This window comes from Lutra lutra, chromosome 3 (genome assembly GCF_902655055.1).
Source record: "Lutra lutra chromosome 3, mLutLut1.2, whole genome shotgun sequence".
NCBI classification, from domain to species: Eukaryota; Metazoa; Chordata; class Mammalia; order Carnivora; family Mustelidae; genus Lutra; species Lutra lutra.
Genome location: NC_062280.1, coordinates 74,685,640 through 74,701,911, shown reverse-complemented (window position 1 = coordinate 74,701,911; position 16,272 = coordinate 74,685,640). Strand labels below are relative to the sequence as shown.

The 16,272-nt window shown below is 38.4% G+C and overlaps 1 protein-coding gene across 1 annotated transcript in view; it reads right to left on the bottom strand.

Moving 5' to 3' along the window:
• The window catches only part of OSBPL6 (oxysterol binding protein like 6), a 211,430-nt gene that overhangs the window by 180,801 nt on the left and 14,357 nt on the right, over positions 1-16,272 (bottom strand).

Below are 16,272 nucleotides of genomic sequence, written 5' to 3'. Positions count from 1 at the left end.
AGGCGAGTCCTAAATAAGGTCAAATAAAAATCAAAGACTGAAGAGCCTTGGGCTTTCAGACAGACTGCTATCCAAAGTCTCTGAAGCCATATAAAAAGCTATGCAGCTACTCCCCTATGTGTACACAGGCACTTCCTAGGATTCAGCAGGTTCAGAACCTCCTGGACTTTGTATCTTGGTCTAGCCATATAGCCACGCCCCATCTGAACTTCGTAACTTGGCTCCAGATAACAGTCTTCACCCCACCTTCTGTCCCAGCCTCTGCTCTATCCCAGGAGGGAGACAGTGGTCTTTTATATGTCCAATGTACATAAGGCATATTGTATCTACATTAGTCTTCCAAAATTGATACCCAAACTTGATAAGCCATTGAGCCATAATATTCAAATGATAGCCATCAAATAATATCCTTGGGTTGAATCATCTAACAGTAAAATACTAATCTGCCTAATTTCAGGGGAAAGCCAGTGTGAAAGCCTCTGTGGACTCTTTTTTTTTTTTTAATTTTTAAATTTATTTACAGCTTTTACTTTCAATATAGTGTTATGTTTACATGCAGCAATAATATAGAAAGGGACAAAAGAGGAAAAAGGTATTATGTCTTGAAAAGTTAAGAAGTTATTTAAGTTATTTAGTAGGTAAGAAGCAATAGTAGCCCTGCCAAAAGCCTTCAGGTAGAAGCTTGGGAGACTGTTCTCTATAAAATCTGTCCTGACCAACAGAAAAAAAAAACTAAAGATGTTGCTATGATAGAGAGGGCAGTCTTCCTCAAGGAACTGAACTGCTTCTGTCTTAAGTCTTCGCTTTAGATTCCAAATCAGCTCTCCGGGCACTCACTCTTAAGTAACAGTAACCAAGGATCACCAGATATTTAAGGAAAAGCTCTAACATGAAAGATAGACCAACAAGCAAGAAGAAAGGAAGCAACATGAAGAAATTAGAGATTGTACAAGGAAGAGAAAACATCCTTAGGGCAGTAAGAGAAGATATTATATCCACAAAACAAGAAAGGTATGGCTGAGGGGAAAAAAGAAATCAAGATACAAAAAAATGAATAGAAGGGCTGAAAAATACAGCTGAGGAAATCTTCCAGAAGCCAGGCACAAAGATTTAAAATGAAGAAATAGGCTCCATAGCTCAGGGGTTAGAGCACTGGTCTTGTAAAATGAAGAAATATGAGAAAAGATAAGAAAATTAGAGAACCAGTGAATTCTGGAAGCTCAATACTCAAATAAAGAGAATTCCATGCCCATCCCCAAAAAAAAGAGAGAAGGAGAGAGAGAGAGAATAGAGAAAAATGAGGGAGGAAAACCATCAACAAAACTAAAGATGTTTCAAATCTTAAGGACTTAAATTTTCCAGACTGAACTAGCCCACCAAATACCCAGAAAAAACTAGATTCAAAAAAAGAAAATACTAACAGCCAGACAGAAAATAAACAGAGATTATATTTTTACAAATGAGGTTTTAGAATAAGTATCATCTTCTTAACGGAAATATTAGAACTTAAGGAACGATGGACTAATAATGCTTTGAATATTCTGAAGAGAAATTTTCCAACCTAGAATTCTGTGTCCACTCAAATCAACAATAAAGAATAAGAATAGTGTAAAAATATTTATAGACATTTAAAATGTCAAAACTTTGTCTCAGGAAGTTAATGAAGAGTGTGAAAAAGAAATGGAAGAGAGTGGGGAATGAAACAATAAAAAAAATACTGGATTAATGCAAAGGAGGCTAGAGAGGAGAGAAAAAAACATATAGAAATAGATTTAATTCCAAATAGATAGTAATCACCTAAAATATAAGTAGATTAAACATTCAAACTAACAGACAAAGATTTTCAGACTAAAAAAGAAACCTAACTTTATACTGCATACAAGAAATACAATTTAAATACAGAAAAGTTGAACATAAGAGCCTGGATTTTAAAAAGATGGTTTAATTAGAGTAATATCATGCTAAATACACTTATGAAGTCAAAGTTATTAATAGTTTTTAAAAGTATTTCTTAGTGATAAATGGGTCAATCCACCAGAAAGATAGCAATCATAAACTGTATGCACCTAATAATAGTGCTTTAAAACTTATAAAGCAAAATTGATAAAACTAGAAGGAGAAATTGACAAATACAGAATTGTGGTGGGAGATTTTAACACAACTCTGTCATATGTGAAAAGCAAGCAGAAAAATTTACTTAGGATATATACCTGCACAATACAATTAAGAAATATATAACCTTTTAGCATCGGTCTTGAGCATCTTCACATTGTTGGAAATAGTTCTTTATACTGTAACTACTAAACCTTTTGGAGGAGTTAAAAAAGGGAATGGAAAGTGGGAAGAAGTGGGGAGAGAGACAAAGAGAGAGAGATATGGAGGGGAGTCCCTGGAAAACACCAAAGGGAAAATGGGATGACAGATGTGCCCTACTGAGTACAAAAGGCAGCCCAACTGGAGAAATAAAAGCCAGAAAGCTGTGGTGATGTCAGTAAACATATTTAGAGGAAATGTATACCAGATTTCTTAAGAATTAATGTGGGAAAATCTTATTAAAATATGGATTCTGTAACAGATGGTCAGGTTGAGTCTGATTTTCTGTATTTATACTCTGCTTCCAGGTGATGCAAAGCCTACTGGGCCAAGAATGACAATTTGAGAAGCAAAGACTTAGACGTCTAACTGATGAAAAGCTGGGGTTAAATTCATGATAAATACATAGAAAACTAAGCAAAGTACAAACAAAAACCACAATTACCAACTAAAGCGAAGCAAAAATTTTGTAGAAGGAGAAAAGTTATTATGGTCTATCTACTCCAATGAAGTGTGTTTTCCTAGTCACAGCAATATAGATAGTAAATACTGATCTAACCAAAACATAACTCTATTGAAATGATGGATGATGGGAAGTTGGTGATAGGGAAAAGGTGTTAGGAAAGAAGTTCATTCTAATATTCTATGGTAAGAAATTAATATGCAATTCTTATAATTTAATAAAATAGCAATATATTTAACTTAGCGATATGGGGGTTAATATCAAAACAATTAATTGAAGGAGTGATAATGGTGGTTTCTGAGGAAGATACAAGAGGACGGAAGAGACTACAAAACTATTCTCATTTTTGGTAAAACTATAAGGCAGCACTCAAAAAGAAAAGGGCTTCCAGTGGCTAAAGTTTCAACAATTTGAGAAACAAAGAAAATAATGTTCAAACTGAATAATAACCTATACAATCAAGTAAATATCCAAGAGTCTGTACTGACATATATACTTAAATAAATGAGGGAGAAAGAGTAGCTCTTTCTCACAGAAGGGAGACATTTCTCACCATTAGGGAAACATCTCAGTAATAACTGTTACAGACAAGACCTGCTGATGGATACTAAAATTAGTGTGTGGAAGGTTGAAGAGAAACAGGACTCATGCCTACTCTCAAACTATCTCCCCCAAGCTACTTTTTAATTACAAAGGGAAAAATAGTTAACTTCACAGTGGAGAAATCCAGCAGATACCACTCTAATCTAGTGATCGAGGTCAGCAATTAAGACACACCGACATCATGCACCTCCTGATTCGATGCTTGGAGAAAGGCACAACATCACCTCTATGGTATTCTCGCCTAATATTCATAACCTCATTATTATCATCAGAAAACATCAGACCATCATTAATTGGAGGGCACCCTACAAAATATCTGAGCAGTACTCTTCAAAAGTGTCAAGGTAATCAGAGGTAAGGAAAGACAAAGGAGCTGTCACAGACTGGAGGAGACTAAGGAGACATAATAATTAAATGCATTGTAAGATGACCCCAGGCTGGATCTTTGACCAGAGAGGATCACATTTTTTTTTTAAAGATTTTATTTATTTATTTGACAGAGAGAAATCACAAGTAGGCAGAGAGGCAGGCAGAAAGAGAGAGGAGGAAGCAGGCTTCCTGCTGAGCAGAAAGCCCGATGTGGGGCTCGAACCCAGGACCTGGGATCATGACCTGAGCTGAAGGCAGCGGCTTAACCCACTGAGCCACCCAAGCGCCCAAGGATCACATTTTTTTAAATGGTGAAATTCAAATAAGGTTTATAGTTTAGCTAATTGCACTGTAGCAATGTTATTTTCAACTATGTGCTATAGTGATGTAAGACATTAGGAGGAACAGATGAAGGCTGACCAGGAAATCTTGTACATTTTTAACTTTTCTCTATGTCTGTTATTTTAAAATACAACATTAAAGCAATAAACAAAAAAAAAAACCTTCATACAGCACAGTGCAAAAGGCTGAAAACTATGGCCCAAAGGCCACATCTGGCCCACTTCTTAGTTTTGTGAATAAAATTTTATTAGAACACAGCCCCATCCATTCATTTACATATTATCTATATCTGCTTTACTACTACAACAGCAGAGCTAAAGAGCTGCAACAGAGATTTTATAGCCTGCAAAGCCTAAAATAATTACCATCTGGCTCTTTTTAAGAAATCTTGCCAACCACTGGCATATAGGTAAAAGTAGGGACTCTTGAGTTCAAATCCTGGTAATCCATTACTAACTGTGTGATCATGAGCAAGTTACTTAACTTCTCAGTGCCACTGTTTCTTTATAAATAAGTCTGTAAAGCAGGGATAATAGTTATTGATTTACTAGGGTTATTATGAATTTTTTAAATGAAAAGAAAAAGAAATAAATTATCATAAATGTAAAATTAATTAATAAATTAAATAGTGCCTAGAACAAAACCTGCACTTTTTTTATTTTAAATTTTTTTATTTTTTTATTAACATATAATGTATTATTAGCCCCAGGGGTACAGGTCTGTGAATTGCCAGATTTACACACTTCACAGCACTCACCATAGCACATACCCTCCCCAATGTCCATAACCCCACCACCCTCCCCCTCTCCCCTCCCCCTGGCAACCCTCAGTTTGTTTTGTGAGATTAAGAGTCTCTTATGGTTTGTCTCCCTCCAGATCCCATCTTGTTTCATTTATTCTTTTCCTACTCGCAAACCCCCCACGTTGCATCTCTTCTTCCTCATATCAGGGAGATCATATGATAACTGTCTTTCTCTGATTGACTTATTTCACTAAGCATAATACCCTCTAGTTCCATCCACGTCATCACAAATGGCAAGATTTCATTTCTTCTGATGGCTGCATAGTATTCCATTGTATATATATACCACATCTTCTTTATCCATTCATCCGTTGATGGACATCTAGGTTCTATCCATAGTTTGGCTATTGTGGACATTGCTGCTGTAAACATTTGGGTATGTGTGCCCCTTCGGATAACTACATTTGCATCTTTAGGGTAAATACCCAGTAGAACCTGCACATTTTTTTTTAAAGATTTTTATTTATTTATTTGACAGAGAGAGATCACAAGTAGGCAGAGAGGCAGGCAGAGAGAGAGGGGGAAGCAGGCTCCCTGCTGAGCAGAGAACCCGATGTGGGGCTTGATCCCAGGACCCTGGGATCATGACCTGAGCCAAAAGCAGAGGCTTTAACCCACTGAGCCACCCAGGCACCCCGAACCTGCACATTTTTAAAGTATATACCAATTTTAAGGAAAAAAAAAAAAGCTTAAGACCAAACTGAGCACTAACAGTGAAAGTATTCTATTGGATGATGCTTTGTTTCTAATAAAACCCTGTTACTCACCACACTGGCATATAAGCTCTCTAAACTTAATCTCCATATTTTGGTAAGTGTTCATTAAATATAAATGGCTGAAAAAGAAAAAAGTCTCAATATTAGCCACAAGTCATTATCACCTCTGAAATTAGACTTTCTTAAACCAGTTATTATGCATCTTTAGAAAGACCTCTGAAAATTTGATATCTTCTCTTAAGATTCGTTCAAAATGTTCCCTCCACCTCCATCTCTTCTCCTTCTCAAACACACCCAAGAGCAATAACTCCGGCCCAGCACCCTGGGTTCTTACAGGTGACTTCCCCTGCACACTCATGGCATCCAGATGTTTGCTAATTTAACTCTGAAGGCATCTCCTGGTGGCAGGTGTACCCACAGCTAGAAAAACCAACTGGGGTGGGCTGAAGAATGGCTCCCCAAAGATAGAGTCACTTCCTCCTCATCCTCAGAATTTGGGAATGTTACCTTACAGAGCCAAAGAGAGAATATTATCTCATATGGGAAAAAAATATGGCTACAGATATTGAGAAGAGGTGCGTATCCTGGATTACCTGGGTGGGCTCTCAGTGCAAGAACATGTATACTCACAAGAAAGAGGCAGAGGGGATTTTGACATAGACATAGAAAGAGAAGATGGACACAGAGGAAAGAGGGATGTGAAGATGAGACAAATTTGAAGAGTGGCCACAAGCTAAAAAAACACCAAAGTGTGGAAGCTAAAAGAGGCAAGGAATGAATTTTCCCCTAAGGCCTCCAGAGGGAAAGCAGTCCTGCCAACCTCATGATTTTAGCTCAATGAGACTGATTTTGGACTTCCGGCCTACAGAGCTATGACACAATAAATTTGTGCCATTTTAAGCCACCAAGTTTATGGTAACTTCTTACAGCAGCCATAGGAAACTAATACACCACAGCACTATGCCAGCCCACACAGGTGCACACACCTTTACAAGCAGGGACCCACCAGTTATACCATTTTCTCATTTAAAAAAAAAAAAATCCTATAAGGGAGAGTTGTTAAAGATGTTACAAAAGGCTTTTGTGGGGCACCTGGGTGGCTCAGTCAGTTAAGTGACTGATTCTTGATTTCAGCTCAGGTCATGATCTCGGGGTCATGAGATGCAGCCCTACATTGGAGCCCACCACTCAGCTCGGAGTCTGCTGGAGATTTTCTCTCTCCTTCTCTCCCTTCCCCTCACCCCCATTCTTTCTCTCTAAAAATAAAAATAAAAATAAATAAAATCTTTTTTTAATAAAATCTTTTTTTAAAAAAGCCTTTGGCAATTGAATGAAATCCTTTTTTAAGTGATTCAACATGAATCAAATTTTCTAACTCTCTTCATCTTAAAAACCAAGGAGGTAAGTGTCTGGGTGGCTCAGTCAGTTAAGCCTTTGACTCTTGATTTCAGCTCAGGTCATGATCTCAGGGTCCTGGGATTAAGCCCTACATCTGGCTCTGCACTCAGCATGGAGTCTGCTTCTCTCTCTCTCCCTCTGCCCCTCCCCACTTCTCAAAAATAAATAATGTTTAAGATTAAAGGAAGGAAGTAAGGAAGGAAGGGAGGGAGGAAGGGAGGGAGGGAGGAAGGATTGTAATATCACTTGCTATATAGGTTGAAGTACTGTTGGCTTCATGGTTTTGTGCTCCGACTCTCTGCCCCATTATTCTGTTGTATATAGAAGAAAACTATCTAGTGACGCTTTTTTCACATGCTGCTGGTGGACCCAGTCTCCCTCACTGCTATGTCTTAGCTCATAATTCCTAAGTTCTCACTTAATCTGTGAGTTACCACTTTTCTTTATGTTGACACAATATACAAAAGATTTTACCCATACAAGAATCCAAAAAAGGATCTGTTGTTGTTGTTGTTGCATTCCACTTATTGGAAAACACTATAATCCTTCATACAAGAGAAAAATGAGATGGTGATTTTCTCAAAATAGCCAATAAGATAAATCCTAATCACATGGCCTTCATATATTAACAAAAGAATTATTGTGGAAAATCAGATGAAAATTTGATTAATCAGCACACTAAATAAACTTGAATAGTTGAAGGTTCCATACTGACGAAATTGTGACTAGTTTTGACAGCTCGAAATATAACTTTAAAAGATGGCAGAATTAATACTTCTTTGCTCAGCCTTTGATACTCCTATAGCCAAGAGCCAAATGCTTCTAAAGTGTGACAAATGATCATTCTAATTAAAACTGATCAAACACTTAGCTGTGCTGCTTAGTAGCATAATGCCCTTAAGAGGATTAGACAAACAATTCTGGAAATATACAAAGCCATTGTGTTTGTTAATGAATTTCTGATAGAATAGAATATATGAGTGTTTCAAAAAGTGACTACCTTTAACTTCCCATTTGTCCAAGTGACTGACCTAAAGATGATTTGGACATATGTACTGGAAATACCTTCTACTCTGTTGCTTGCTCTTTTGCTCTCTGCCAGTGTTTTTACTAAAGTAACTTCACTACAGTCAAATTTTCAGTGTTTTCCTTTATGATGAGTACTCTTTATGTCTTCTTTTTTAAAGATTTTATTTATTTATTTGATAGAGAGAGACACAGTGAGAGAAGGAACAGAAGCAAGGGAGAAGCAGGCCTTCTACCTAGCAGGGAGCCCAACGCAGGGCTCTATCCCAGGACCCTGGATCATGACCTGAGCTGAAGGCAGATGCTTAACAACTGAGCCAACCAGGAGCCCCTCTTTATGTCTTTTTTTTTTTTTTTAATCTTCCTTTATTTCTTTTCTACAAGCATTGTTGTTTTACCTTTTTCAGATCTACAATCTTTCTGGAGCTGTTATTAGAAATCCAGAATTAATGAGAATATCAGGTACAATTCTGGGAATGTCCTTCCATATCACTTTCACTTTCACTGCCATAATCCAAGGCTAACTATGCCACAGAGAGCTTAAGCCTCTGAAACTGTTCTTCTTCTCATCCATCAGCCTTCATCTTTGACACTCTCCATTCCTGATCTAGTTAGTCAGGAGCTGTCCCTGAAACGTATCCATTTTTAGCAAAGCTCAATTCCCCTATCACTCTCTCAACACAAATCTCACTGTTGGCAGGGAGAACGTAGTAGGACCAATTGGTTTGGAAGCTACAAGAATGGAGCCTGAAGGGGCGCCTGGGTGGCTCAGTGGATTAAAGCCTCTGCCTTCGGCTCAGGTCATGATCCCAGAGTCCTGGAATCGAGCCCCGCATCGGGCTCTCTGCTCGGCAGGGAGCCTGCTTCCTCCTCTCTCTCTCTCTGCCTGCCTCTCTGCCTACTTGTGATCTCTGTCAAATAAAATAAAATCTTAAAAAAAAAAAAGAATGGAGTCTGAAATCTAATTATACAAACTATGAGCTGCAAGACTTTGGCAGTCACTTCACATTTCTATTTCCTCATCTCTGACATCGAGAAGTGCTGGGACGGAGGGTGGGAAGAAGGTGGGGGGTGGGAGGTGGAAAAGGATTATCAATAACGATACCTTTCAGGCTTATTGCAGAAATAAGAAATAATGCATGTCAAGGCCTGGGCACAGAGCAGACACTAAACAAACAAACAGTAGCTACCAAAGAATAATCAATGAATCAATAAAGCCAGTAGCCACCTTGCTCAGTTGCTTCTGAATCTGTCAGAGAAACTCTTACCACATCACCTATGCTTTCCCATTCATGACACTGTCTATGTAAACTTTTCCCACAACCTCTCAAGGTCTGTATGTCACTCCTCTGTCTGCCTCCTTACTTTCCAAGGACCATGGAACTTCCACTTCTGCCAAGATAAAGTAACAAGGACCAAATTTACCTTCCTACTTGAAACAACCAAAAATAGACAAAACAGATGAAGAAATGGTTTTGAAGACACCATCTAGCAACAAGAACAGTGATCTCTGAAAGATGGGAAAGTGAGGTGAGTCCTAAGATTGTACCTGCTTACTGCCTTGAGAGTTCTGGCCACAGCACAGGGAGAGAGAAGCCAGGCAAGGACCAGCAGACATACTGAGTCAAAAGTCCAGAAGACCAAGGTAGCTATGGTTCAAAGGAAAGGAGAGAAGTTTACAGAGAGACAATTCTGGAGAGATGCAGAGAGTTCTCCTCGAGAATTCAGCTTGGTCCTGCTTGCGGGTATAAGGAAATTAAGGACGTTGAAGGAAAAAAAAATGTTAAAAAGGATTAGAGGTAACACTCACACAGAATCAGGAAGACTGCCTGCTCCCACCTGCCACAATGGAAAGTCTTGTGATTCAGAGGACACTGGACGAAGTACACAGAAGGGTCTAACCCAGTTCTGGGAATAATTAGCCTTAATTAAGCACTGTTTTAGTCCTACCTAACAAATCTTACAACAAGACCTAAAAGAATCAAGCTATTTCCAAGTAAATTAACTGCATCTAGAACAAATTTGAAAAATATTGATAAGAATTTAAAAATATCTGGGACCAACAAAATAAAATTCACAATATTTGGCGTCCAATCAAAAATTAACAGCCACACAAAGAAGCAGGAAATTATGATTTATAATAAGGACATAAATCAATCTCAATCCAGAGTTGATACAAATATTAGAATTAATAGACGAGGACATTAAAACAGCTATAATCGTATCCTATATATTCAAAAATTCAAATAGAAACATGGAAAACATTTCAAAAGACCCAAATATCACTTGTAGAGATGAAAACTACAAGGTCTGAGATGAAAGATACACTGGATTATTTTAGGCACTACCAAAGAAAAGATTACTAAGCTTGAAGACATGGCAATAGTAGATCTCTAAAGTGAAAAGGAGAGAAAAGAGAATTTTTTAAAATGAATGAGTATCAGTGAGCAGTAAGACAACTGTAAGCAGTCTAATATATAGGTAAATACACATTCCCAAAGGAAGGACAATGAAGAAGGGGTAGAAAAGATTTTCGAATAATGGTATAGAATTTTCAAACATTCTTGAAAGCTAAAACCTCACAGATCCAAGAAGCTCAATGAACCCCAAGCACAAGAAACATGAGAAAAACCACAACTCTTTCTGTCATGTAAGGATATGAGATGTATACAACCTAGAAGATAACCTTACCAGACTAACCATGCTAGAATCCTGATCTCAGATTTCCAGCCTCCAGAACTATAAGAAAGAAATTTCTATTGTTATAAGATATCCAGTCTTTGGTACTTGATTATAGCAGTCCAAATGGACCAAGGCAGGATCTACTTCTGCCTACAATATGACTTGGTTTTAAAGCCAAAATCATATCTGAAAAGGCACTGTAAGAACAGCCATGAACTCTAACCAGTAGACAGATTCCTCAGGATGAAAATGACTATCATTAGTCCCATCAGCACCTTCTCCACATCTGTATACATATTTGCAAATCAGTCCTAATGTGTACCTTGTACCAGGTCTGGATGGATTCACAGCCAGACCTGGAATGGTAAGTATAAAACTGGCCCTGGCTTGGACACCTTCCTGAACCTCTCAGAACCTCAGGTTCCTCACCTCAAAAATGAGAGAGGTAGACCAGAAGGTCCCTTCTGTGATTCGGGTAATGCTGGAAGTCTCATGTGCTAGGTGTAAGTCTTAGATATTGAGACAACAAGAGAATATAAGACGGATATTTTGGGCATCTGTCTGTCATAAAATATTCTCAAAGTTATCCTCCCAAAACCATGATTTTGAAGCATGGCCATTTTCCCTTTCAATTTGTCATCCTGACTTTATGGAAATCAGCTGTCTACCACCCGCCAACTCCCAACACTGCCTACCAATATTTTCTTTAGGCAGAGGACTAACCATGATTCTTAACTACCTTCAAATCAGAGAGATTAATTTAAATTTAATTCTCAATAAAATAATAATATATGTAGAGGATACAATTTTAGGAATATTCCCCTAAAAGCTTTCTGGAATTCCTAAAGAAAATCCATCCATTTTAGAAAGACAATTCTAAGGAAGCATGAAAAACTGCATAAAATTATTAAGTAACTCCCTCCTCCTAAAACGCCAGTAATACATCCTGGCACAAAGCATTTTGGCAATGTTATCATCCAAGTTGCATTTTTAAACTAAAACTTGGGGGCAGATGTGAACTAACTTGTCAAAGTCAGCATTCTATCATCACCTTCAAAAAGAGATTACTAATTTCCTGTTTTAAGTACAGTCATGATACCCATGCCAGAGGAGGAGAAAGGAAAAAAGTTTGTGGATATTTCTTTAATGTGTCTGAAGAAACAGAACCTTACTTGCAACTAACTCATAAGTTACTGTTTTGCAAAGAATTGTCAAATGGACTGTTTTAAACCAAAAAGAAGCAATTAAAAAGCTCTAGCATCTTCAACTTAAAGAAATGCATGTTAACCTTTGTTTACTTTACTGCTGGCTTTGAAAAATGTAATCCCTAAACCTGGTCATTTCACATTATGTGGTCTGCTTACAAAGAATAATTAGGCATTTTACTCAAAGTATTTTTTTATGTATTTCTTACATAGAGAAGCAAATAACTGTCAGTTGGCTATCCTACAATGGGCATTTGAAAAGAGAACTTCAGCACTGCTTTATCCAAGTATGTGTGTTCCTTTAAAGTTTAAAGGACAAGCTCTACAAGCTTTTCCTTCAATGCTCCCACAGATTAGAGTGTAAATACAAACTAAATAAACCCATAATTAGCATTCTAATAACAAGCAATGTACAGTGTAATTTTATATGAATCAATTAACAAAAATTATATATTCAACAACACTTACTGAATGCCCACTATGTACAAGGCTATGTGATGTGGGAGCTAAAAAGATGAATAGACAGTGCTTTCTATTTCTATGAAAAGCCCTCTAATAGCATTAGTTTTGGGGATTTAACAAGTGGAAATAAAAAACAACCCTTAATGGTTATCAGTCCCACTGAGGCTCCCCATGACATCGGAGCATTCGCTCAAAGGCAGCTAAAGGCTGAAGACTCAATATCTCAGTGAGCCAGGAAACCATAGGATGTAGCCCCAAACCCAGGCAATAAAACCGTCTGTCTTTCTAAAAAGACCCAGCAAAGCACTTAGGAGCAAATATGCAAGCATCCTCAGGAGCAAATCACCAGAAATACGAAATGTGTGCAAAGGGTAATGGCTGAGGTTTGGGAAAGAACAGTGGAAAGGAGGAAAAGAATATGTCTTCCTATTAACTTAAAGCAGAATTTCCACAGGGAAGCCAAAAATTAAAATGCTGCCTTTACCTGCTGTCACAGGGAAGCTCTCATTTGGTTTTTAAAGCAAAGTGGATTTTTGTCTACGTTCCTTTTTGTCTCCAATTGAGATTAATAATATTGGCCAAAAAATAAAAATGTGGGTCATATTTTACTACTTGCCTGAGAGCATTTCTATACTAAAAACAGTAAAGCCAGAGTTAAGAATTCAGAGCATCTGATGGACGTATGCTGTATTCAGTTGCTTCTCAGAAATTAAAAAAAAAAATTATAACCTGTCATTAAGTAGCAGTTAATCAGCATAAATGTTGTATTAAATGCCAAGTGAGTTAGATGAGGTTGAAATTTGAAGGAAAGAATTAAGGAAAATTCTAGTTGAGTACCCATTACCTGAAAAATTAAGAGCCAATAAAATTCTCTATGATCATTTCAGGGGCGCCTGGGTGGCTTGGTCGGGTGGGCATCCACCTTTAGCTCAGGTCATGATCTCAGGGTCCTGGAATTGAGCCCCACGTTCTCCCTGCTCAGTGGGGAGTCTGCTTCTCCCTCTCCTTCTGCTCCTCCCCTCTGCTCGTTCTCTCTCTCTCTCTCTCTCTCTCTCAAATAAATAAATAAAATCTTTTTCAAAAAATTCTCTATGGTCATTCGAGTTATCATATGTCGTTGATGCTACTACTTGTATCCTGAATACCACAGGGGACATTTGGTGAGTCTGTACTACGCACCAGAAAAACAGAGAACATGTGACACAATAAGCTGAGGTTTAGGCCTTACATTACAGCCAAGAAAACCATTTGGGCAAGTTACTTAACCTTTTTGTGTATTGGTTTTCTCATCTTTAAAATGGAGCTAATAGGGCGCCTGGGTGGCTCAGTGGGTTAAGCCGCTGCCTTCGGCTCAGGTCATGATCTCAGGGTCCTGGGATCGAGTCCCGCATCGGACTCTCTGCTCAGCAAGAAGCCTGCTTCCTTCTCTCTCTCTGCCTGCCTCTCCGTCTACTTGTGATCTCTGTCTGTCAAATAAATAAATAAAATCTTAAAAAAATAAAATAAAATAAAATAAAATGGAGCTAATAATAGTACTAACCAACAGCATTATCGTGAAGATTTAATGATTGAAATCAAGACAATCACTTAAAACAATTGCTAGCACATAGTGAACTGTACATACATCCGCCATTATTACTGTGTCTGTATTTTTGCAGCTAATAGGACAATTCTTCCTACTAAGCCCATTCATACATTCTCAGTGGGAGAGAAAAATGGTTTTAAAAAACATCTGAAGGACTGGGCTGTTAGAGAACACATAATAAAGGCCTTAAAGTGTTCGTATCCTTTAATTCTCAATATGGTCATTTTCGGGAACAATCAGAGCTGTAAACAAAAATCTGTGTACAAGGCCATTCATCAGGTTATTTTTTAACGCAGAAAAACCACCTCGCTGTCCAAATGGAATTAAGTAAAACATGGCATGTACATAAAATGGAATATTCTACACCTATTAAAAATTAAGTTTAACCATAGAAACAGTAAAAGGATCAGAGGCAGCTAGGGGATAGTGTTGGGGATAAGGATGAATAGGAGGAACACAGAGGATTTTTAGGGCAGTGAAACTATTCTGTATGAGACAGTAATGGTGAATACATGTCACTCTACACTTGTCCACATGCACAGAATGTACAACACCAAGAGTGGACCCTATTCTAAACTATGGACTTTGGGTGACGATGATGTGTCAAAGTTGACTCATCTGTTCTAACAAACGTGCCGGTCTGGTAGGGTGTGGATAGCGGAGGCTTGGCTTGTTTGGGGGAAGGGATAGATGGGAAATCTCTCTGGTTTCTGCTCAATTTTGCTGTGAACCCAAAACGGCTCTTAAAAATAAAGTCTATTTTTACAATTAAGTTAAGAAGAATAATGGGTGATACAAGAAATCATCATGATTCATTGCTAAAAAAAAGAAAGCAATTTATAAAGAATTGAAAACATATAACCAAACGCTAAAATTCAGCTTCCAGAAACAGGATTAAAAGTAATTTTAAAAACACGCTTTTCTGTGTTTGCAAGATTTTCTACAATGAAGTTGTATTGCTTTAAATACAGCAGAAAGTTTTAGTACTTTCCTTTAAAATGTCACCTAGTTTTCAATTCAAAGTTATTGAAAAAAAGACATGCTAAATAGGAAAGGAACAACCGCCGACCGGAATTGCTAGCATCTCCACAGACCTGCAGAATCTCACCAATGACCTGAAATCCTGTATCTTCGAGATATCATGCTTTCGTTCATCCCACAGATATTAAGCGCCCATCATGAAACTAGGTCCTGGGAACACAGCAGTGACTAAGATAGACAACGAAAGTTAGGAGACGAAAAACAATAAATAAACCCATAAAGAAGATGTTCTCAGATGGGGGTGCATGGACACACTCCGGGGCAGTGCTGGAGTCGGCCTCTCTGATATCTGAGCTGACATGGGAAAGGCGAGGAGGAGCCGGGGGGTAGTGGGGGGAAGGTGCCCCAAAGAAAAGAAAAGAGCTGGTGCCAAGACCCTGAGGTGGGAATAACCCGGGCTTATTACAAAAACAGCAAGGCCAGTGTGGCCGGTCATCAGTAGAAGTTGGGTCTTAACAACTCTGCATCTAGAATACCTTGAAGGTACGGAACAATCATTACCTAAAATTGGTCAGGAGTCCAGGCTTCAGGGCCAGACAGGCCAGTTTCGAATCCACCTTGGTCACTTGCTACAGGCGGATTGTGAGCTGGTCACCTCCTCCCTGGACCCTGGCTTCCTCATCCATAAAATAAAAGTAACAATATTGACTGTAAGAGCATCTGCAAGGCTTTAAACAAGAGGATAATCACCTCAAATCCTTCGGAGAATGCCTGGCAGACAAAAAGTGCTAAACAAATGGTAGTTAGTCCTTAAATACAATCTTAAAAAAAAAAAGGATGCCTGGGTGGCTCAGTCGGTTAAGCGCCTGCCTTCAGCTCGGGTCATGATACCAGGGTCTGGGATCAAGTTCCACATGGGGCTCCTTGCTTGGCGGGGAGTCTGCTTCTCCCTCCGCCTCCTGCTCCCCCTGCTTGTGCTCCCTCTCTCCCTGACAAATAAATAAATAAACTCTTTTTAAAAAAAAGGTAGCTTGTCTTAAAAGTGCTCTTTAGAGAATTAAACACACACACACACACACACACACACACACACAACTAGAAATTTTACTATATTTAAATCACATCAATATAAATAAACGTTATCTTTTTTAAAAAAGATTCTTTTTATTTATTTGACAGAGAGCGAGATCACAAGAAGGCAGGGCAGCAGGCAGAGAGAGAGGAGAAGCAGGCTCCCTCCTCAGCAGGGCTCGATGCAGGGCTTGATCCCATGACCCTGAGATCATGACCTGAGCCAAAGGCAGAGGCTTAACCCACTGAGGCAC